We start from the raw sequence: 24,430 nt of genomic DNA, 5'->3' as shown, positions 1-24,430 counted from the left end.
CCAGGTGGGGTTGACTCTGCCTGTCATCCTTCTGAGGTCGGCAAAATGAGTGCCAGCATGCTGGTATCCTGTGTCGGAGTGGCGACCCGTCCAGGATTGTGCCCAGTAGCCAAGGAGACTGCTTAAGCAGCACCAACGCTCTGCACTGAGTATGGTCCCAATCTCCTCCTCCTCCTCCTCCTCAACCCTGGACAATACACCTGGTTTTACTCAGATCGAGTATGATGGAGGGTCGTGTTGTGCAGTTAACATCATCATCCAGTTCACATTTCCTATCAGTACAAATCAGGTTTGTTTCCAGCCATGCCGAGAGCGTGATTGATGAAATAGTCAATGAAAGGTGTTGCAAAACAAAAGAAATGTCACCCCACAAGGATTACAATGGGTGGTCTGCCATTGCCTTTTCAGCAGGATCCCGAGCAGGAATTTGGTCAGAGGTGCTAGCAATAACTCAACGACACATACAGTCGTCGAAAGACACTGTTATTTAACGAGCTTTATTTATTGGTGGGCAGCCTGTGGATGCTGGCTGCATCATTTTCTGGGAGCACAGTTGTGCCGTTGATGCAGTGCCCCTATTACCAGCACACTGGAACTCATTTCACCCACCTCAGAAGGATGACAGGTTGAATCGACACACCTGATGTTAATTCAACAGAAAAAACAGGGACTTGAACTCAATACCCTAAGATGTTAAGCCAGCCACCTTAACCGTTAGGCCAACACAAGGCCTTATTTAACAAGCTAATGCGAGCACACGTGACAGCCAGCTTAACATCCATCTCATCAGATCAGACCAGGCACACTTTGTCCTGTAACAAAATGCCTGCGAAGAACACCAAGTCCAACAGTTTATGGTCAGGTCGGGAATCGAACTCAGGCAAGATGGTTTGAAAGCAGTACTCCACCTCTGCACCATTCTGTCGGACATATTCCAAATAACGTTATGGTTGAGAATACTAATCAACTCTTGCAAAACTCATGTCGTGTCCCATTAAATTAAACAATGACAAGGGAAAACAAGAGCGAACAACAAAGAAACACGACCAAACACTAATCAGCAGCAGGCAGAGATCCAGGAAAAACGAAGTGTAAGGCAAGCAGAGACAGCTGTTTCTTCAAAGCAGCGTTTTAAAAATCAAATCCTTTTAGCATTTGTTTTGCCTTTTCACCATAAAACATGACGAGGGGGGGGGGGCAGCCTGAGAGATGTTTAAATGGTACTTCAAATCACACAAAAAAAGGAAATTTCGATTTCTCTGTACAATTTTTTAAATTATGCATTTTACTCACTTTTTGTGTGCAGTGGTCGAGGCTCGTGGAGGAGCGAGAAGGAGACTTGGACAAACAACGGACGTGGAGAAGAATGAGAGCAACGTGAGGACATTGGGGGTGAATGGGATGGACACTGCCGCAAACTCTCAATCACACAAGAGGAAGGATAAAACTGGAAATCCGGAAAGAGTTGGGCTTGAGGGGGGCGGGGGGAGCTAATGGGGGTAGAAAAGATCATGGTTGTGGGTGGGGAGTGACCTGATGATGAACAACTGTCTTGAAGCCCTGAAGGGAAGAATGAAACCGATGAGATCGAAGAGACTAAGAAAGTTGATTCCACGGATGGTTAAAAATGAGGAACGAATGAGTGGAGGTGAGCGGTGAGTCTGGATTTTAGGAGCTTCCCGAGGAGGGGGATACTGGCAAACCACACACAGTCACACACCCTTCAGAAATCTGATGTATGGGGAGGGATGGGAAGGGAAGACAGAACATGGAAAGGTCATATGGTGCAAGACCAGAAAGGGGGCGGTGAAAAAGAAAGACGACCAACCTCTGTGATGTGAAAGTCAGAGTTCCAGAGACTTCGCTTTATCGTGGGGGACACTGTACCAATGAGTTTGGGGTCCTTGGTGTCCATTGCTTGAAGCTGAGCAAGGTGTGAGGCAGGGGCACTAGCCCATAGCGGAGTGCAGTATTCCATCAAGCTGCGATGAAGGCCTTGTGAGTTGATAAAAGTTCAGATGTGCCAAGGAAAGACTTTGCATGATGGAGGATGCCCAGTCAGAGTCAGACTTTGGAGGCAAACTTAGGTATGTGGTTTCCCAAGAAAGATCATGTCTGATGAGGGCCAAACGTTTGAGTGACTGAACTTCAATAGGATTGCGAAGGAAGTAGTAGATGGGAGGGTTTGCGAGACAGTCTTTTCAGAGACACAGAGTGAGTGTGACATTTGTCAGGATTTTTTTGTTTGGATACATTGTTGAGGCTCGTACAAGAGCTAACACACAAAACATATAACAAAGGGAGCAGGAGAAAAGAGGGGTGGGAGAGGGAAACACAAAAAAGGTAGGGAGCAGAGACATTCGGAGATCTGTGCAAGGGAGAGGGATGGCGCAGGGTACACGGGGTAAACAAGATGGACACTATAGGGACTTTCAAGAAGGAAAGGAAAGAATTTGAAGAAGGTGGGTGTGATGTGAATTGAGTATAGACCCAACTCTTGTATTATTAAAATCATGGGCTACTCTGTAACGTCATCGGTCAAGCTGTGATTGTTCTTCTTTACTTCCCTGAATTCCACATGTACCACGTTGTGGTGTGGAAATAAACGACCTCCGGTTTATTTGTGTGTCTGCCCATGAGTTACAAATATAACAGTGGGTATTGGGTGGATTAACAGGGGAAGAAAAGATCATGGTTTTGGAGAGGGAAAGATAAGAGATGGTGGTGAACAACTGTTTTGAAGACCTGGACGGAAGAGTGGGATTGGAGAGAGTGTGAGAGTTTCTTCCAAACGCGGGAAAAACAGGAATGAAAGAGTGAAAGTGAGCAGTGATTCTTGATTTTGGTAGTTCCACCAGAAGGGGGTTGCTGGTGGACCTTGAGTGCCCTGCGGAAATATGGGGGGGGGCATATCATAGACAGAGCAGGGGGGGCGAGCCCGGAGAGGAGACAGTAGAAGACAGAAAGAGCACCGACCTTCCTGCAGTGAGACGGTGAGAGACACAATGACTCAGCCTCATCGCAGGAGATAACAATGATCCTAAATAGCTTGGTTTCCACAGCATGAAGCCAAGAAAGGCATGCCCAGAGGGGAGAGCAGTACTCCATCAGGCTGCGGATGAAAGCTTTGTATGTGGTCAGGAGTTCAGGTGTGCCATGGAAGGACTTTGCATGACGGAGGATGCTCAGTCGACGACTGACTTTGGAGGCCAGCTTGGAAATGTGGCTTTCCTTGGAAAGATCATGACAGATAGTGAGACCCAAAAGCTTGAATGAAAGGACTTCTTCAAGAGGATTGCTGAGAAAGTAGATTGGGATTGGGGGGGGTGGGTTCCAGACGGTTCTTTCGGAGAGGCATAGTGAGAGTGTGAGATTTGTCAGTAGTGAAAGACATGTTCCATGTGTTGGACCAGCTTGTGATTTTATCCAGGTCTCCAGAGAGTGAAGAGGCTGCCTGCCGATTTGAGGGATGACAGATCGTACAACATTGTGTGGAGTCATCAGCAAATAGATAAAGAGGATTTTCCAGAGAGTCGGAGAGATCATTGATGAAAAACAGAAAAAGCATAGGGCCTAGAATACTGCCTTGAGGAACTCCAGCCTGGACAGGAAGAGGGGATGAGAGAATTCCATTAAGGGCCACACGTTGACTGCGACAGGAGGGGAAGTCTACAAGCCATGAGTGAAGATTGCCTTGGATGCTATAGGAAGATAGTTTGGTGGGCAGGGTGGGGTGCCAGACCATATCGAAAGCACGTGATATGTCTAGGGAGATGGCTGTGATCTTATGTCTGGCATTGAGGACCTCCATCCATTGTTGGAAATGCAGAAGCAGCATGTCCAGGGTGGAGTGACCTGATGTGAATCCAAACTGATGATCAGAAATCAAGCCATTGTAGAAGTGGAAGGATTTAATGCTGGAAGCGATGATGGATTCCATGACCTTGCTGATGATTGGGAGAAGGCTGATTGGTCTGCAGTTCCAGGGATCAGTGTTTGTACCTTTTTATGCAGAGCAGTAATGTTTGCTGATTTCCATGCAGATGGCAGATCCATTCATCCATCAATTGGGACCATACTCTGTGCAGAGCATTGGTGCTGCCGAAGCAGTCTCCTTGGCTATTGGGCACAATCCTGGATTGGTCGCTACTCCAACACAGGATACCAACAAGCTGGCACTCATTTTGCCGACCTCAGAAGGATGACAGGCCAAGTTAACCGCACCTGGTATTAATTGAACAGCTGAGCGGGATTTGAACTCAGGACCCTAGGATCCAAAGCCCTCCACCCAAACCATTAAGCCAACATAAGGTGTGTGTGTGTGTGTGTGTGTGTGTGTGTGTGTGTGTGTGTGTGTGTGTGTGTGTGTATGTATATATATATATATATATATATATATATATATATATATATATATATATATATATATATATATATATATGGTGTCCCAAAAAAATATACAACTTTTAAAATGCTTCGTTTGATCCGAAAAAAGCAGTAATTTTGTCACTAATGCTTCATTTCTTGTTGCAGAGACCCTGAAGTTTTTTTTTTGATACCAGGCAAGGGCCAGAAAAATGCCAAGACTGACCGTACAACAACGGACAAAAATTGTTGAACTTTGGCACCAGACGAAAAGTGTCATACAGGTGCAACATCTTTATTCGAGACATTTCGGTATCCACTTGCGCCATGCACCAAACTTTGGGACAAAAAAGTACACCATCGCAAAGTTTACCTATGTGGGAACCATCTGTGACCTTCACAAGGGTCACAGTGCTCGGAAGAAGACAGGTCGTCGTGAAGAAAATGTGGAAATGGTGAGACAGGCGTTCAGAGTCCAAAAAAATCGATTCGACGACTTTCTGCCAAGACAAACATTCATAAGAGCACCGTTCAGAGGATCCTTCGCCATGACAGTCATGCCTTTCCACACAAAATTCAAACGGAAACGGTGCTTACTGATCAACAGAAACGCAAACGACTAGACTTTGCAAATTGGTTCTCAGGAAAGTTGGAGGAAGATGCAGACTTCCTCAAAAAACTTCACATGACGGACGAATGCCATGCTCACTTGTCCGGGGAGGTAAACAAGCAAAACTTTCGGTACTGGGGAACTGAAAATCCTGGTAATGCATCACTGAACTGGTGCCTCGATCTGTTCTCGAAGTCACCATGTGGGTGGCGGTTGGTTGGTATGGGATAATTGGTCCATACTTCTTTGAAGATGACCAGGGACGCACTTGCATGGTAAACCAGAGAAACTATCGCGAAATGATTCAGGAATTCTATCTGCCTGAGCTACGTACTCAGGCCCGTAGGAGAAACAACCTGATCCAGATGAGAACCCAGTGGTTTCAGCAGGATGGGGCACCGCCCAATACAGCCAGGGAAACAAGGCATTTTCTCAACCAACATTTTGAGGGCCGCTTTATCTCACTCTACGCCCCATACTTTCTATCCAGCCATATATCTTTTTTAAAAATATGTTATGACCATCCTCTTTGCAGATGAAAAGTTGCATATTTTTTGGGGACACCCTGTATGTATGTATATATATATATATATATATATATATATATATATATATATATATATATATATATATATATATATATATATAGTAACGGAAATGGCCCTTAGTATGCTACTAAATATAGGATTAGCCCTGATCCCCCATTAAATGCATGTTTAGCCAGGTTGTTCGGTAATGTGACGTTACATGTGTGTCGGGAGGTGTCACAGGCTGTTATTTGTTTGTGCGGTGGTGGTGCACCGAGAGCTTCTTCTTCTTCCTTCCCTTCTCCGGACGAGGCCCCACCGAGTCGGCTGGGAGGGAGTGGCCTAAAAGAGGAAGTGAAACTGCAGAAGTACAAAACTGCAGTCGGCTTTGTGGCGAGCCAGCGTCAGAAAAGAGGAAGTGAAACTGGAGAAGTACAAAAACTGCAGTCGGTTTTGAGGCGTGCTGGGGCTTCCTGGCGAGCAGAAAAAGAAAAGACAGTGGTGATTCTGCAGAGAGAGAAAACTGAACCTGAGGGTCGAATCTGCCTTCTGTGGCCTGGAGAAGCACGCCAGGGCCGAAGGAAAGGCAGGGAAAGGACTGCATGAGGTCTGTCTGCCCTCGGCTGGATGAGAAACGACTGGTGGGAGTCGTGATCTGCTGTGTAGGGGACGGCTGTGTCTGTCTGCGATCTGCTTCATGAAGGAGGCCTGGTGAACAGGCCAGGCCTGGACTTGTATGCTGGACCTTGTGAGAAACCAGCTGAAACCCATCATCAACCTGACGGTCTGGTGCAGTCGACCTTGTGGGGTCTGAATGCGCGGAGGCCGCATGCGTGGGGGGTGCGACAAAGGAGGACGAGCGCCATCTTGCCACGCGGCGTGCTCGAGCTTGGGGCTCAAATCCGTGGACATCGGCTTGTTACGAGCGACATTCATGCTTTTGACATTTTCCTCTCGTCCATGAAACATCTTTGATACTGTGGTCCCAGCTCTCTTCAGGTCATTGACCAGGTGCTGCCGTGTAGTTCTGGGCTGATCCCTCACCTTTCTCATGATCATTGAGGCTCCATGAGGTGAGATCTTGCATGGGGCCCCAAACCGAGGGAGATTGACTGTTTCTTGAACTTCTTCCATTTTATAATAATTGCGCCAACAGTTGTTGCCTTCTCACCAAGCTGCTTGCCTATTGTCCTGTAGCCCATCCCAGCCTTGTGCAAGTCTACAATTTTGTCCCTGATGTCCTTAGACAGCTCTCTGGTCTTGCCAATTGTGGAGAGGTTGGAGTCTAATTGATTGGGTGTGGACAGCTGTCTTTTATGCAGATAACGAGTTCAAACAGGTGCAGTTAATACAGGTAATGAGTGGAGAATGGGAGGGCTTCTTAAAGACAAAACTAACAGGTCTGTGAGAGCCGGAACTCTTACTGTTCAAATGATCAAATCAAATACTAATTTGTGATCTTTGTGATCAAATACTAATTTGTAGGTGATCAAATACTAATTTCATGCAATAAAATGCAAATTAATTATTTAAAAATCATACAATGTGATTTTCAGGATTTTTGTTTTAGATTCCGTCTTTCACAGTTGAAGTGTACCTATGATAAAAATTACAGACCTCTACGTGCTTTGTAAGTGGAAAAACCTGCAAAATCGGCAGTGCATCAAATACTTGTTCTCCCCACTGTATATTCATCCTCCGGACTTTCAGATTCACATTCACCTGAGGGAGACGAGAGCGGTTCGCTTTCAGTTACCTTCAGCTTGCGGCTTTCCCTTTCAGCGTAACGTTGCCGAGCTAAGTCTTCATTCTCGTCTGTTTTTCTTTTATTTTCCTCTCTAGAGTGGGTGACTAAATCAGCTCCAGCCATGCTACTAGAGAACACACTCTCTCGCTGATGCTCCAGGAAGTCACGGTCGGCACCGATCACTATTTCCGACAATGCATTGGCTGTCGCTAAGTCGAATAACTCCTCCAGGTCTGAGAGAAATAGATAATTGTTCATTTCACCAGTGTCGTCCATTTTGCGATTTTTCTTTAGTTTTAGATATCTCTCGTGGAGCTTTTTCAGCTTACGTACGCATGCATCCGGACATTGCGTGGGCAATCTCGCTCTATTCCACACCTCAATCACTTCACAACACGTGATTCTATAGCTCTCAGCAAAAGTCTTTTTCTCAGTAACATGGTGGAATTGTAAGAGGCGTAGAAAATCCAGTCCACGTGGCAATCTTCCGGCAGAAAGCTGTGATATCGATGATCCCAGTAGCCAGCTTTGGGAAGAAGAACGGAGTCCTGGCTTCAACGCCATCACTCAACCTAAGCCAAAGAAATTGAAAGAAATGATGGACCAAAATATCACATGATCAGCACAATATATTATTGAAGAGTGCGGCTGCTCAAGACACGCGAGTCTAAAACCAACCGCCCTCACCGTTCCCGCTCGTGCTGCCACCCCGTTCCATCGCTGTAACGGAAGCACCACCACGCCACTGGTTTGGCAGGGGGGGGGGCAAGCAGGAGTACCAACAATCCATCTCAAAATTATGCAAATTTCACTCATCAACCAAAAATCCTCATCTTTGAGCGACTGCTAAACGTTATCGTAGGACCACAACAATTCACAGGCAAATAAGTATATCATAGTGAACAAAAACAAGCCATGTGGAAGGAGCATTCAGACAACTTTATATTTATCTTGCCAAAACGAAGTTTTTGCAAGATATGTTAGTCAGCTTGTATGTTTTTTTTGTTTTGTTTGTTTTTTTGTTTTTTTTTTTTGTCTGTAATCACGTATAAATCACTCTGCAGAGCACAGCTATCTGGAAATTTTTGTAACTTCGCATATCAGAGGCCTATAGAGGTCCCTTTCACCGCATAAAATTTTGAAGGTCAAGGTCAAAGGTCAAGGTCACTTTGTCGCAAATCAGGGGAGTCGACGAAACCCTTATTTTTTGAGTAATTTTGATCGGATCGTCTTCAAACTTCATGGGAATATAGTTCATGGTCTGGCGCTCAGCTGATTAATTTTTGGTGGCGATTGGCCTTGACCTTCATGGTTAACGCCTAAGGTCAAACATATTTGACCCCAAGGTCAAATTTTCAAGTTTTAGGAACCATATCGTGTAGTACCTCAAATTGAACACCTTGATGAGTGCTTTCTAGATATGTCAAGCTTGAGACATTATGACGTCATGTGATGACGTTATGAGGCAAATACATTTTTCATGGTTACTCTGTAGAACGATTCTCATTGGAATCTCTCATAGGCAGATATTCCTCAAGGAGTCGCTCCTGGTGGATAGCAGCTCTGTTCACCTCAGTGTGACCTTAAAGAAGTCACACGTGGTCACCTTTTGGCAAGATACGGGTCACCCTGCGGCTGACATTGGTTTATTTTCATATTGATCATGGACCACCCTAATATATATATATATATATATATATATATATATATATATATATATATATATCTATATATATATATATATCCTCTTCTTCTTCTTTCGGCTGCTCCCGTTAGGGGACGCCACAGCGGATCATCCTTATGATCCGCATCGTGATTTGGCACATGTTTTACGCCGGATGCCCTTCCTGACGCAACCCTGGTCGCCTCTTACGACACAGGGATATGGTACACCTATTTTAACTGGGGTATACACCGGCCCAGTACACTGGTACTCACTTCGCCGACCTTGGAAGGATGACAGGCTGAGTCAACCCCCTGGTGTATTAATTCAGTGGCCCAACGGGGCTTGAACTCCGGACCTTTTGGATCCCAAGCCGCTGCCCTAACCACTGCGCCAACACCAGGATATATATATATATATATATATATATATATATATATATATATATATATATATATATATATATATATATATATATATATATATATATATATATATATATACATATACATATATATATATATATATATATACATATATATATATATATATATATATATATATATATATATATATATATATATATATATATATATATATATATATATATATACATACAGTATGCGGATCATAACGGATGATCCGCTGTCGCGACCCCTAACGGGAGCAGCCGAAAGACGAACAATATATATATATATATATATATATATATATATATATATATATATATATATATATATATATATATATATATATATATATATATATATATATATATATATATATATATATATATATATACAATATGCGGATCATAACGGATGATCCACTGTGGCGACCCCTAACGGGAGCAGCCGAAAGACGAACAACATATATATATATATATATATATATATATATATATATATATATATATATATATATATATATATATATATATATATATATACATACATCAGCTTGTCATGCAGGGGGATAAATCCCTGGTTGTCCTCGTCGTCTGTGGGCTTATGTAAAAAAAGCAAAATTTTGGGTAGATTCTTGGCACCCGTGTTTAAACACATCTATAAACTTCACTGAATCAGAAAAAAAGGTGCCAGTTTTTCTATTAGCTTTTAGGGCCTCCATTTTGAATTTCAGAATGGCTGCCGTTTTTACCCTATATGTATGATTTTTTGGTATTTAACATTATTTTGAACATATAATTCAAAGTGTGTGCAAGTAGAGTTTGGCTACCAAATGCATTGTAGTTGAGACAACTGTTCATCTGAACTCTGCATGGATATCAACAGGTTTGATGTTAATGTCAAGAAATATTGGTATGAATGTGACACTTATTACTGGTATCTGCCGAATATTTTCTGCTTGCAATATGATGCATATCCACTATGAACCAAATAACTTACTGCTTTATTTCAGAAGACCAAAAATGCACAGTGGACATCCCATCCTATAAAATACTTGAGGCATTGAAATTTATGGCAACTTGTTAATTTCATTTATGGTTATGATTCCAGATTAACCATGGCATCCTGTGCAGAACCATCATGTAAGAAGCGTGCAACTGAACCTTCCATTGACTTTCGAATTTGCTTGTTGTGTCAAGGAGACAAGTTCACTGACATTAAAGGTGTTCATCAACTGGAGCATCTGGCACTACCAGAACTGGAATCATACCAATCATTGTTGGACTGTATAAGCAAGAGGGCTCAATATCAAAACCCTGAGCATGTTCGTTTGCATCAACAACTGAGTGGCATATCTGGAAAAGAACTGAACTACCAACATGCAGTGTGGCACAAATCATGTCATGGTAAAGCAACACACAAGCAACACATTGAGAGAGACAAAGCGAGATATGACAAAGCAGTTTTATCTCAAGAATCAAGTGTATTGTCATACAGCAAAGTCGGTGGTCGCCCTCCCGCATCACAAACATCTAACACCCCAAAGCAAGCAACTCCTGCATCTACCAGCACACTAACAAGATCTCGTTACCCTCCATTCCAAAAGGAACACTGTTTCTTCTGTCAAAACGAGAAGATTTGTGGTGGTAAGACAAAACGCCTTATTACTTGTCGAAGTGTCGATATTGGAGTGTCAATCCAAAACATAGTTGATGTTAGCGGGAATGAATAATGGAAAGTAAATCTGGCAAACATCATAACTGATGGCGACTTTCTTTCAAGGGACATGAAATATCACAAAAATTGCCATACCATTAACTGGCACAAGTACATACAAGCCAGAGAAAGAGTCAGCAACAGAGAACATCAGGCAGAAAATACAGTGGAATTTATTTCTGCAGAGATCGAGTTCAGTGCTGAATTGCAGGAATCTATAGATCAAGGAAGCATCCTTACTTTGAGTGAAGTAGCAACAGGATATAACCAAATTATGCACAATCATGGCATTCCAAACCCACAGATTACACGTGCAGTGCTACTCACCAAAATAGAACAACAAATATCAAACTTCACAATTACTGAAGCAAAAGGAAGAAAACCTGCAGTCATTCATTCTAAGGAAACTGTTCGGTCAGCAATAGACAGTGTTGTGGAGGAACGTGATGTTTTAGCTATCAGACGAGACATGAAGACCATCTTTCATTGCTCAAAACTTATCAGGCAATAAATCTTGCAAGCCCGTGAATCTAACCCATGACCTTTAATGGCTCATTAACAAATTGTGAAGAACAGTGTGTACCTGCAGAACTAGTTGCTATGATGAGGTGGACATTACAAGGGACTCAAGCTGCAACAACAGACAAGCTGCAACAACCATCTGCAGATACATGCGCTGATAATACTGTATTAAGTCAACCCTGTGGTGTGGTTGGATGTCGATGACCAGCTGGGTCTTGCCAACAATTTGAAAGCAAAATGCTATCAAGTCCCTGAAGTATTGAACCTGAATCCTTAATACTGCCATCTGATTTCAAATTTGAACCACAATTTCTTGGGTGCCAGCTCAAGTGTCCGTACCACAATGACATGCATGTTGTACTTTTACTCACTAAAACTATGAAAACAAGATTATAAAGAATGCTGTCAACAGTATGAGACTGAAAAAGATGGAGTCAAAACCTCTTGGTCCAGCATTCTGGGGTGAGACGTAGTGATGATGATTCCTGTGACAGGGTCTATGTCAAAAGTCACATGTGAAAGATCAAAAGCAGCAGTTGGAGGAATGAGTTGGGAACGTAGCTCAGCATTTCCCAAAGCTGGATCATCGATGTCATAAGCGCTGAGCTGCAGTACTTCTTCTCCTGGAGAGACAGGTGAAAATGGGGACAAAAACCTTGGACAAAGGAGAGGGAGGAAGCAACCAAAACAGGATAACTTTTCAACTGCAATGTGTGCTCATATTTGTGTTTGTCAACCCTGGCCCTAAATAGTAATACCGTAATTTTAACTGTGTGTGTGTGTGTGTGTGTGTGTGTGTGTGTGTGTGTGTGTGTGTGTGTGTGTGTGTGTGTGTGTGTGTCGTTGATTTGTGGTAGTGACCCACATTACACGGTCCATCGGTGACTAACCCGCGCCTCACTCGTTGGTGACCGACCCGTGCCTCACTCAGTGTCGGTGCTGCTCACACCCACACGTGCATCCCAGCCTCGCTTCCTCGCTTGCGCGCTTCCTCTCTGGCTCGCTTCTTCCCTCGCATGCTTCAACTCTCACTTTCTTTTTGGCTCGCTTGCCCGCTTCTCTTCTCACACGCTTCCTCTCTCACTTACTTCTCTCTCGTTTTCTTCTTTGGCTTTCTTTCTCTTTCCTCAGAACGGACCTCCAATTAGTTTTTACCCCTCAGCCCGAATTGGGCTAAGGGGTATTGTCGTCATAGGCATTGTCCGGGTGTCCGTCCGGGCGTCTGTCAACTTTTGGTTTCCGTCAATTTCGAGAACACCTTGTCCTATTAAATCCATTTTTGCAGGGTATGTTGGGGTTGAGTAGAGGAAGGTTCTTTTCGAAAATGGGCACGCTGCGATTTTCAATGTGGCCTCCATGGCAGCCATCTTGAAATTGGTTTCCGTGGATTTCGAGGAGAACGCCTTGTCCGATTAAATCCATTTTTGCAGGGTATGTTGGGGCTGGGTAGAGGAAGGTTCCTCTCGAAAATGGGTGCGCTGCGATTTTCAATGTGGCCTCCATGGCAGCCATATTGAAATTGGTTTCCGTCGATTTCGAGGAGAACGCCTTGTCCGATTAAATTCATTTTTGCAGGGTGTGTTGGGGCTGGGTAGAGGAAGGTTCCTCTCGAAAATGGGCGCGCTGCGATTTTCAGTGTGGCCGCCACGGCAGTCGTCTTGAAATTGGTTTTCGGCAATTTCGAGAACGGCTTGGCTTGTCCGATTAAATGCATTTTTGCAGTGTGTGTGTTGGGGTTGGGTAGAGGAAGGTTCCTTTTGAAAATGGGCGTGCTGCGATTTTCACTAGCCGCCACGGTAGCCATCTTGAAGTCGGATTGATTTTCAATATGACGTCCAACGTGCTCGAACTGATTGCATCATCGTGATATCACTGCTTCCTTTTACAATGCATGGGCTGAGGGGTTACGCCCGCTTTGCGGAGCTATTTTTATATATGCGGCCCGTCTCAGCGGGTGCAGAATCCCCCCAAGCTCACCCCGCCCCACTTGCGCACCATTACCATGACAACCCGTGTGCTCGAAAAAAGGTGGGCATCGGCGCTCGCGAAAAATATGTGCAAAAACATTGCTGAGGGAAAAATAAGGCGGGCGCCAGAGCTCGCAAAAGAAATGTGTGTAAACGTGTCTGTTGTAAAGAAAAAAAAACTTCCCCTAAGAAAGGGGATCTCTGCGTTACCCTTCTCAATGCATCACGTTTAAAATCCCATTAGACATGGGGATGGGGCTAATCTGAACATGCATTTAAGGAAATAACTGTCTGAGGACCTGGATGTGTGGATGCATTCATCAGACCGGATTCTGAAATCCGTAACAATATACAGTTTTATCCACACACATTTATATATATATATATATATATATATATATATATATATATATATATATATATATATATATATATATATATATATATAAATATACAAGCCAGTAGGCAGCGATGGGTCGCCGAGCATGGAAACTAAAAGATATAGAGCAAAATGGATGTCATATAGCGGATAGAGAATCACCTTAAGATGATGCATATCAAATCTCATCCAGTTGCATCTCCTGATAACTACTCGGTATCCATTTGAATGAAAAGTACCGAAAATGCGGTTTGAAATCGGAAATCCCCAAAGTTCGAGGGGTGCTGTGGGTGAACAAAGATGTAAATCGAAAATCCGGCTCGATCGTTTGTGCACAATGTATTTCAGACGATTAGTGTGAATTTTCATGACCATCCGACCATAACCCGAGGAGGAGTAGGATATGGCACAAAGGCACCTCCAGCTCTCGCATATTATCGATTTTTGCACTAATTGACCTTTGACCCCTGACCTAAGCGAAATCGGTCAATATGTCCTGAGGAAAAGTTGTAGTACTCATTGAGTACCATGAACCTGCAAAGTTTCATTTGTATCGATGCACTAACCTGGTCACTCGGGGGGGGGGGGGGGGGAGGGAGAGGCCTTGAATTTTCTCGCATACCCTAATTGTAGGGGGTGCTGCGGGTAAAATATTCCATATATCACAAAATCCGGAGTCTATTTGATAGAGCATTACCTGTAGATCATTCCTGCCAAATTTCATAACCCTACGTGGGATAATGGCTTTCGCATGAACGGTACCGATTTTGAAGGTTTTTCAGTTGTTGCTTGGGAACCAAAGCGTTCCGAGCAACCATCACAATTTCCAAAGCACGAGGTCATAAGAGGTACCTACCACCCGAGTTTGGTCAAAATCGGCTTTCGTTTACTACCAATTATGCTGATGACAAACGAACAAACATCCACACAAACATCCAAACAAACATCCAAACAAACACACAGAATTACTGACAATAAGGGTCACCTATTTCGGCAACCCAACATGTATGTACATATATATATATATATATATATATATATATATATATATATATATATGTATGTATTTATATATATGTATGTATATATATATATATATATATATATATATATATATATATATATATATATATATATATACATATGTATGTATGTATATATGTATATATATATATATATATATATATATATATATATATATATATATATATATATATATATATATATATATATATATATATATATATATATGTATGTATTTATATATATGTATGTATATATATATATATATATACATATATATGTATATATTATTGTGGGCCGGGGGTCGTTGGTGAGAAGCGACCGCCAGACGGAGCAGTCGGGCCGTCTCTCACCGAACACCGGAATTAAAAGGTCGTCACCCCGGATAACTCCGGAGTCGAGGAGTCGCTTAAAGGACCGTGGCCGCCAATATTTTGACTGCGTGAGGTAGGGTCCGCTTGTCTAATTCCAATTTACCTCAGGACCCACACCGTCTAACTACCAGGGAAGCCACACCCTCGGCCGACTTTGTCCAAACCGAGTCGCTGTTACCGACTCGGATCCGGCGTAACCGAGTGGAAGTCGAGGAGTCTTCAGTCGAGGAGGTTTTACAAAACCCCCCCCCCATCCACTTTCTCAACAATCCTCTGGAAGAAGTCTTTTCTTTCAAGCTTCTAGGTCTCACTATCTGCCATGACCTTTCCTGGGAAAGTCACATTTCCAACCTCGCCTCAAAAGCCAGTCGCCGACTGGGAATCCTCCGTCGTGCAAAGTCCTTCCTCGGCCCTCTTGAGCTCCTGACCACTTACAAAGCTTTTGTCCGTAGTCTGATGGAGTACTGCTCTCCCCTCTGGGCTGGTGCTCCTGCCTCCCACCTTTCTCGGCTTCACGCTGTCAAAACCAGGGCATTTAAGATCATCGGCATCTCCCGCAATGAAGCTGAGTCTTTGGGCCTCTCACTCAATCACCGCAGGTTGGTCGGTGGTCTTTCTGTCTTCTACAGACTCCTCTCCAGCCTTGCCCCCCTGCTCTCTCTGCGATTTGTCCCCACCACATTTCCACAGGGCGCTCAAGGTCCGCCAACAACCCCCTTCTGGTAAAACTACCAAAATCACGGATCACTGCTCATCTTCACTCTTTCGTTCCTCTTTTTTCCCGCCTTTGGAATAAACTTCCTCACTCTATTCTTTCCCATTCTTCCCTCCAGGCTTTCAAAACAGCTGTTCACCACCACCTCTTATCTTCCCCCATCCAAATCCTCGATCTTTTCTACCCCCGATAATCCACCCAAGCCCACTTCCTTCATTTCTCCTGCTTTCCTTCCTGAAAGTCCCTGAAATGTCCATCTTCTCTTCGCCATGTTCCCCGTCCCATCCCCATCCCTCTCCCTTCCACAGTTCACCTAATGTGTCTGTTCCCCACTGTTTTGTCCCTTCCACTCCCGCCCCTCTTGTCTCATGCCTCCTTGCTGTGAGTTGTGTGTTAGCTCTCATACGAGCCTCGACCAAGGCATACAAAAAAAAAAAAAGTTAGCAAAGCCGTGCTGGTCCAAATAACAACTTACGGCACAGACGGCCTCACGATTTCTCAAGCCCGCACCGTGCTGGGTCAATGGTAGAAACGACAGGCAACGAGCTGGTACATTTAACAGGGGTTTATTTACAGTCACCGGGAAGGAGACAGAGCAGAGTTGAACCGACTAAAAGAAATGCAATCAATGTACAAGCAAACACTTAACGGTTTCTACTTACAGGACTGGGCCCACACACACACACACACACACACACACACACACACACACACACACACACACACACACACACACACACACACACACACACACACACACACACCCAAAAGAAATGGACCCGGTCGGGTCTTTATTGGACCCTCCAGCCGAGGAGGATAGGTCAGCTGGGGGATCAGAGACCAGCTGTGCACCTGTCTGCCTCGTGTGGTTTGGTCGGTCTTGTTCAGTGGGACTCGAACCCACAGCTTTGACGCAGCACCAAGCACCAGGGCGAGGGATATGCGACGGACGCCAGCCAGCACGAAGGCGGACGAGACGAGAGAATCCCTTGCACTGCGAGGACGACCAGAAAACCAGACCAGACAAAAGGATCACCAACCGGCCAGGCGAGAGCTGACCAGCGGCAACGCAGACAGAACGCGCCGAACACTCTCCCTCCCCCTCATGCGCGAGGACCAGAGGGACCGCCTCTGACGTCAACTCATCCCTCATTGAGGCTGTCATTGGCTGGCGAGTGTCGGCCGACGCTCGCTCTTCGCTAAATGGACAAGAGGGACTCCAGGCCCTTTTTTGGAGCGAAAACCAGAGCGCCAGCGACTGATGAAACCCCGCCTATGCACGTGTTCGGTACGCCAGCACGCGAATAATGTGAATAGTGCCGAAAGCAGAGGGGGGCTGTTGCCGTCAACTCCTTTGGAGGGTTGTTGGGGGATTTAAGATGTAAAAAGACCTGACCATAAAATAACCCGCAGCACACACATGAAATTCCCATTAAACACAGGGAGGAATCAAACTATACACATGCTTATCGAAATAACTCAGCTGAGGGACTGCTGTCTGTGTGCAAGAGGTTTCCAAATCCGTAACAAGATATACATTTTTATGTATATATATATATATATATATATATATATATATATATATATATATATATATATATATATATATATATATATATATATATATATATATATATATATATATATATATATATATATATATATATATATATATATATATATATATATATATATATACGTATATATATACGTATATATATATATACGTATATATATATATATATATATATATATATATATATATATATATATATATATATATATATATATATATATATATATATATATATATATATATATATATATATATATATATATATATATATATATATATATATATATATATATATATATATATATTATGTTAATATGTGTGTAAAAGAAATGTGCATATACAAATACATATATGTTTCTATATGTGCATATATATTTTGTTGCGGTTATGGAAATTCACAGAACACTATTCAGGTTCCTATAGATTAGTTATCTCGGTACGGCCGAGGTCACATTTGCCACGGCGGCCGTGGGGTCTCCAAAATCTATGGCCACTAGCAATAATGGGGCGACTGCAGTATTTCCACGGTCACACAATGTAGCAATCACATCTCTATTATAATACCAAGCTTGCACACTAAAAACTCGGCTCGCCGTCACACGATCCCTATGAAATTGCTGTGGCACTTAGCAGACATGCCGACAATGTTTGGGAAGTCTTGGCGTTCCATAGTACCACTTGCATTTTGCACAATGCGTATTTTTGTCATTCCCCGTGTACGGTCTGTCGTCTGCTACCAGCTATGTTGTTCTGCTATCCCGTGCATGTGCACAGGTATCGCTAGTATGTTTTTATTTTTAGGGGAGCCGCATGGCGTATTTAGGCCTAAGTCATATTTGCCATGGCGGCCGTGGGGTCTCCAAAATCTACGGCCACTAGCAATTATGCGGCGGCCGCAGAATTTCCATGGTCACACAATGTAGCAGTCACATATGTTTTTATTTTTCGGGTAGACGCATGGGGTATTTCTAAATTGTGGAGATCGAAAACATGGGGGTGCCGGACGGTCTTTGATTTGATGTCGCACGGTGACCTTAGGGCGTTCCTGCGGCGGCCATAGAATTTTCAAGGCAGACGCAAGGTGACCGCAGGGGGACCCTAAGCCGACCGTGCGGCCAGACGGACGGTAACGAATGGGTTAAATATATATATATATATATTTTTTTTTTACCAGTTCTTTTGTTTCGGCTTGTCGAATTTCTACGGCGAACGTAGAAATGAAAAAAGTTATTACTCCGCGTTATAATTCCATGGCGACCTTACGGCCTGTAAAATATAGCCATACGGTGTAGGGCCATTCTGAGGCCACCTCAGTTTCTCTGCGGCCGCCGAACGTTTCTGTCAATTCAGAGGGCGTACAGCCGCCGTATCCTCGCCATAGAGCAAATGTGACTGAGGCCTAAAGTATCGATCGACACACGAGAGATGCTTTCACGAGGACTTCCACTGACAAACTGAATGAATAAAGCGCGAAGATGCGGCTCGAACAGGTGGGGGAGACACGTGAACAAACATGAACGCCACGTTGTGTTCGGTTTTCAAAAATGTATTACGTTTTTAGGGCAAAATTTTCACGAAAAAATTGTTCGGATTCCAATTTGTTCAAACAATGGGGCGTTCGGATTCTGGGGTCACCACTGTATATTATAGTTATAGTATATTCAGTTATATATACTGGTATATTTTTATTTCAGGAAAAAAAAGAACTGGTATATATTGTTGTGGTTGAGGAAATTCGCAAACCACCATCCAGGTCCTGTAGGTGAGATATCTCTGTAAGTACATGTGTAGTTAGTCCAAACCCATTGTTTAGAGGGAATAAATGTGATTCATTCGGGCTGCGACCCTTTAAGATAGCCGTTTTTCTGTTCTATCTTTATTTTGAGCCAACCACGTCTCAACCGCCATCACACAACAACCACCAACCACAATGCCGCTTCACAACAACAACAACGCCAACAGCCACGACCTTTACCTTCACAACTCGGTCTCGCAAACATCGCATCACCACCATTCCAAGCGTCGCCATGGCCATAAACCACCACAATAAACCCTCCACCACCCTCACCTCTTCTCCTTCTGCGGCCATTCCCACACCACTTGTGAACGTCGAGCGTCAGGCTGTCCTGGCCTCTTGCGGGACGCGCACTGAGCCGCGGGTGCGAAAAGCGGCCTTTCCGAGGAAAAGTCGGATCAGGAATGACACGCCCACTTCTGTTCCGTCCTATCAGCAAGCGTGGGGCGACTTGGCCCCGCCTCCAGGCGCATCGGAGTGGAATCGATATATGCAAATTCGAGGATCAAGGGAGGTTCACGCCCACTTTTCCTCCGTCCAATGGGCGAGCGTGGCTCTGCCCCCGAGCTCATCCTGATCCGGAAATTTGCATATGGGTTCTCCTGCTGTACTATAAAACGCCGAGCGGGGGGCAAATTCAGTCAGTTTTGGGTCGGAAGCAGTTGGAGGCAGTCGCAGTTTTTGACTCGGGCGAGTTCGAGAGGTGTGGCGGTGGCAAAGTGTGGCAGCGGCAGAGTGTGGCAGCAGCAGTCAAGACGGGTCTGGAGGAGAGTCAGTCTGTCGGAGTCGGAGTCTGTCGGGGAGCTGCAGAGAGGTGAAGCCGGGAGCGCGGTCGAGGTCGCAGTGGAGTCGCTCGTTGCGGGACCCAAGCAAGCCAGCAATCCTCTTTCCCCAGAGCATCAACAATTCCCCCCTCCCCCCCCCCCCCACGCTGAGATAGTGCAAAAAGGGGGCCCCGTTCCCACCCCATTCCAAGCAGTGCCAACGAAATCCGCGGAGGAGCGCAGAGTCGGTGCACCGCCGCCACATTTTGCGGCTCATCACAAGACGGGTAGGCTCCGCCCGGTCTCGCGCTCACAGACCACGTCTGCCCCATTGTCGTTGAGGGAGGTCCTTTTCTTTTGCTTTTGAGTATATGTGTTGTCGGCGCCGTCTGTAAAGTAAAACTGTGTAAGTGTTGCCATGTGCTCGCGTAGTCGGTAGTATCTCTGCATTGTTGTGTTTCTTTTGTTGCAATTGCTTTTGGTGCATAATAGTTGTAATTGTATATGTGTGCTATCCGTGTGCCGCGGAATAAATGTGCCTTATGTTGAACTGTTTTTCCCGTTTCGCTTCATCTTTTCTTCAATTGAATCTCCATCTTACTTCACGTAAAGGGTTGGTAGTGGGCTAAATACGCCCGATAATTAATCAGAACCGTCGAGGTTGACGATAACACCGCTCGGTTATCACGATAGTACGGAACGGGTCACTTAAAGTGGCCCGTGTCCGGGGTCGACCTGCGGCGAGGTGCGATCGCCCGGTCTACCCTCCGTGTGGGTACTTAGGTAGATCGAATTTGGCGAACAACCCTATCCCACGCGGAGGGCCGATTGGCACGATCGTGGTGAGGCCGAAAGGCCCACCCGTGACTAGTTCCCAGCATTAGTCTGAGAGGGTCACGACGGAATTGTCCGTCCGGTGGGCGACGTGCCGCGATTCGAGTTACGTGGCCGCTCGCACGCCGGCGGGCGCGAATTCGCAACAATATATATATATATATATATATATATATATATATATATATATATATATATATATATATATATCTATATTTATATATCTATATATATATATATATATATATATATATATATATATATATATATATATATATATATATATATATACCCACTCGTTACCGTCCGTCTGGCCGCACGTTCGCCTTAGGGCACCCTGCGGTCCCCCTGCGGTCGCCTTGCGGGCACCTTGCGTCTACCTTGAAAATTCTATGGCCGCCGCAGCGACGCCCTAAGGTCACCGTGCGACATCAAATCAAAGACCGTACGGCACCCCCACGTTTTCGGTCTCCACGATTTCTGAATACGCCGTGCGGCTACCCGAAAAATAAAAACTTATGTGACTGCTACATTGTGTTACAGTGGAAATACTGCGGCCGCCGTATAATTGCTAGTGGCCGTAGATTTTGGAGACCCCACGGCCGCCGTGGCAAATGTGACCTTGGCCTTAGGCCTAAGTACGTGTTTTATAGATAGCCCTTTCCCCTAGTCTAACGGGTATTTAAATGTTCCTGCACTGTGGTTTATTATTAATAGTCAGGTTTTCTTTTCTTTTATTCACACCACCAACAACTACAACCACGCCAGCATAGTTTCACCTTCACCTCGCTCTGCCCAACGCTATTGTCCACACACCACCGACCACGAATGTGGGCGGGAGTTCGCTCGGGGCTCCACCCAGAATGAAGAGGGGTGGGCCTCCTTGGCCAATCAACGACTTCACCGCCTCAGCTCGAGACTCCACCCAGGATGGGAGGGGTCTGCTCCTTGGCCAACCAGAAGCCGCATCACCTCAGCACGAGACTCCGCCCAGGATGGGAGGAGTGTGTCCCTTGCCCAATCCGGGATCGTATCACCTCAGATCGAGAACGGAGAGGGCGGAGATGATTGTTCCTCCCCCCTCCCCCCGAAACAGGGCGAATAAATACGTGGCTTCGGAGCTCGCGAAAAAGATCACATCTCGGTACATGGCCTTGGTGGTCATCTGGGCGCTCATCTTGATGAGGTACATCACTGCTCGTGGACATCACATCTCGGGGGACAACGAAAAAGGAGCAACGAATGCTTGCGTTAGTGGGCTCGAAGCACGACCAGTCTGTCGAGTGCACATCTCTAGCCGGGTCGGGCGCTGACTGCATCGCACGGATCGCAGTCGTCTCGCTGGCGCCTGATTCTGCGGACCGCTTCACGACGCTGGTCTGGGTCGCTCGCCAGCGCGAAGACCACACGAGGTGGACAGGTCCAAGGCAGGTCCTAATAAAGACCATTGGTCCGATTCTTTGGGTGTGTGTGCGTGTGTGTGTCCATGGGCCCGTCTGATATGTACTGAAATGTACAAGTGGTTTTGCCTGTATTTATGTGCTTAATAATAATAATAACCGGTTTTGTTCTGCTCTTTGTGTTCCCGAGTTCCCCATTATTACCTGTACAAATAAACCCCAATTGTTAAATGTATTCAGCTCGTCTGTCATTTCTGCATTGGCTGGGTGTGTCGTGCGTGCGGGAAAGTGAGCAGCCATTGCCACTGTAACGGAGTAACAGGATCATCGGGCCGGCGGAATTCAGCGATACAACCGCTCGGATACGCACATGGAACGGGCTCGCTCAAGCGGCTCGCTTCCATACGAGTTCCGCCGAGGCTAAAGTACCCCGGTAGCTGGATCACGTGGGTACTTAGGTAAGTTGAAGTTGGCAATTAACCCTACCCCACGTGATCTACCCATTGGAGTATTTCGGTCCAAAATAACCAGGACCCGGCGACCTCGGACTTCTCCGGGCCGGCGATCTGGAATTCTGGGCGATCGAGCCGAGACGGCCCCAGTGCTCCATCAAGGGTCGTGCTCGTGGCGACGCGCCGGCGAAACCACAACAGTATGTACTATATATATATATATATATATATATATATATATATATATATATATATATATATATATATATATATATATATATATATATATATATTTCGTATGTGTGTGTCAGGTCAGGTATGGGAGCATATGCCAGAACAGCGCGTCGCTGCGTCCACTTTCCGCCGGTAATCCAGGGGCCTCCGTCTGGCCTTCCCCCAGGCAGATGCCAGCCCTATCCCCATCTCCTTGAGATGCTGGTGAACCTGCTGCAACCACGAGGCACGTGGTCGGCCCATTGGCCTCCTCCACTCACAAGACTCCCTTGCTGAGAGAATCTGGTGAGCAGGATCAGCGTCAGGAAAACGAGCCACATGTCCATACAGCCGCAACTGACGCTCACAGACCATGCAGGTAACAAATCTCATCTGAGTCTCTCTCAGCAACCGCTCGTTGGACACAAAATCTGACCAGCGATAGCCAAGGATTCTCCGAAGAGACCTGGTACCAAAGGAATTAAGTCTCCGTCTCAGATGCTTGGTCAGCATCCAAGTCACGCATCCATAGAGCAAGAATGGAAGCACCAAGGACCTGAGGACTCGGACTTTCGTCCTCCCGCGCAGGTACCGGCAGTGCCACACCCCATGATCCAGTGAATCCATGACTCCCCAGGCCCGACCCAGGCGTCTATTGACCTCTGACTCACAGCCAGCAGAGACATTAATATCACTGGTAAGGTAAGTGAATCTCTCCACAACCTCAACATCCTCACCACAAACAGACATAGACAGGACAGCAACATCCAAGATGTCATTGAAAGCCTGGATCTTAGTTTTCACCCAAGAAATCCGTAATCCCAGCGGCTCCGACATTCAGCGGCTCATTCAGCACCTCGAGGGCCCCCAAAAGGATATCTAAAGTCTCCACAAAGATGAGTGCATCATCTGCGAAATCAAGGTCCGAGATCTTGACATTCCTAAACAATGCACCGCAGCTTGATGTTTCCGACATCCTCCCTAAAATCCAGTTCATACAAGTGCTGAAAAGTGTGGGGGCCAGTACACACCCCTGACTAACTCCAGTAACAACTGGAAATAAGTCAGAGATGGTACCACCACACTTCACAGCACTCTCAGTACCAGAGTAGAGTTCAGACATCAGATCGATCAGTTTTGGTGGCACCCCACGAAGACCAAGAATCCTCCAGAGGGCATCCCGATTCACTGCATCGATCGCTTTACAGAGATCAACATAGGATGCAATCAGCCCCTGCCAAAACTCTCGTCTGCGTTCGGTGAGGACAGTAAGAGCAAGGATACGGTCAATCGTTGACCTCTTTGGTGTAAAGCCTGACTGCTCTGGATGCTGGTGCTCAAGCAGATGGTGGCGAACCCTATCAAGAATTATCCGAGCAAA

The 24,430-nt window shown here is 45.2% G+C and overlaps 1 long non-coding RNA gene across 1 annotated transcript in view; it reads right to left on the bottom strand.

Moving 5' to 3' along the window:
• Positions 1 to 11,185: 11,185 nt before the first annotated feature.
• LOC147027818 (uncharacterized) overlaps positions 11,186 to 24,430 on the bottom strand; it is a 26,346-nt gene continuing 13,101 nt past the window's right edge. Inside the window, exon 3 of the long non-coding RNA XR_015057303.1 lies at positions 11,186 to 12,180. This is a non-coding gene — a long non-coding RNA (uncharacterized LOC147027818). The remainder of the gene's footprint in view (positions 12,181 to 24,430) is intronic.

Source organism: Eptatretus burgeri, chromosome 4, assembly GCF_056783735.1.
Source record: "Eptatretus burgeri isolate ZD-2024b chromosome 4, Ebu_testis_v1, whole genome shotgun sequence".
NCBI classification, from domain to species: domain Eukaryota; kingdom Metazoa; phylum Chordata; class Myxini; order Myxiniformes; family Myxinidae; genus Eptatretus; species Eptatretus burgeri.
Note: the sequence above shows the minus strand (reverse complement) of the source record. Positions and strands in the feature narration are given on the sequence as shown.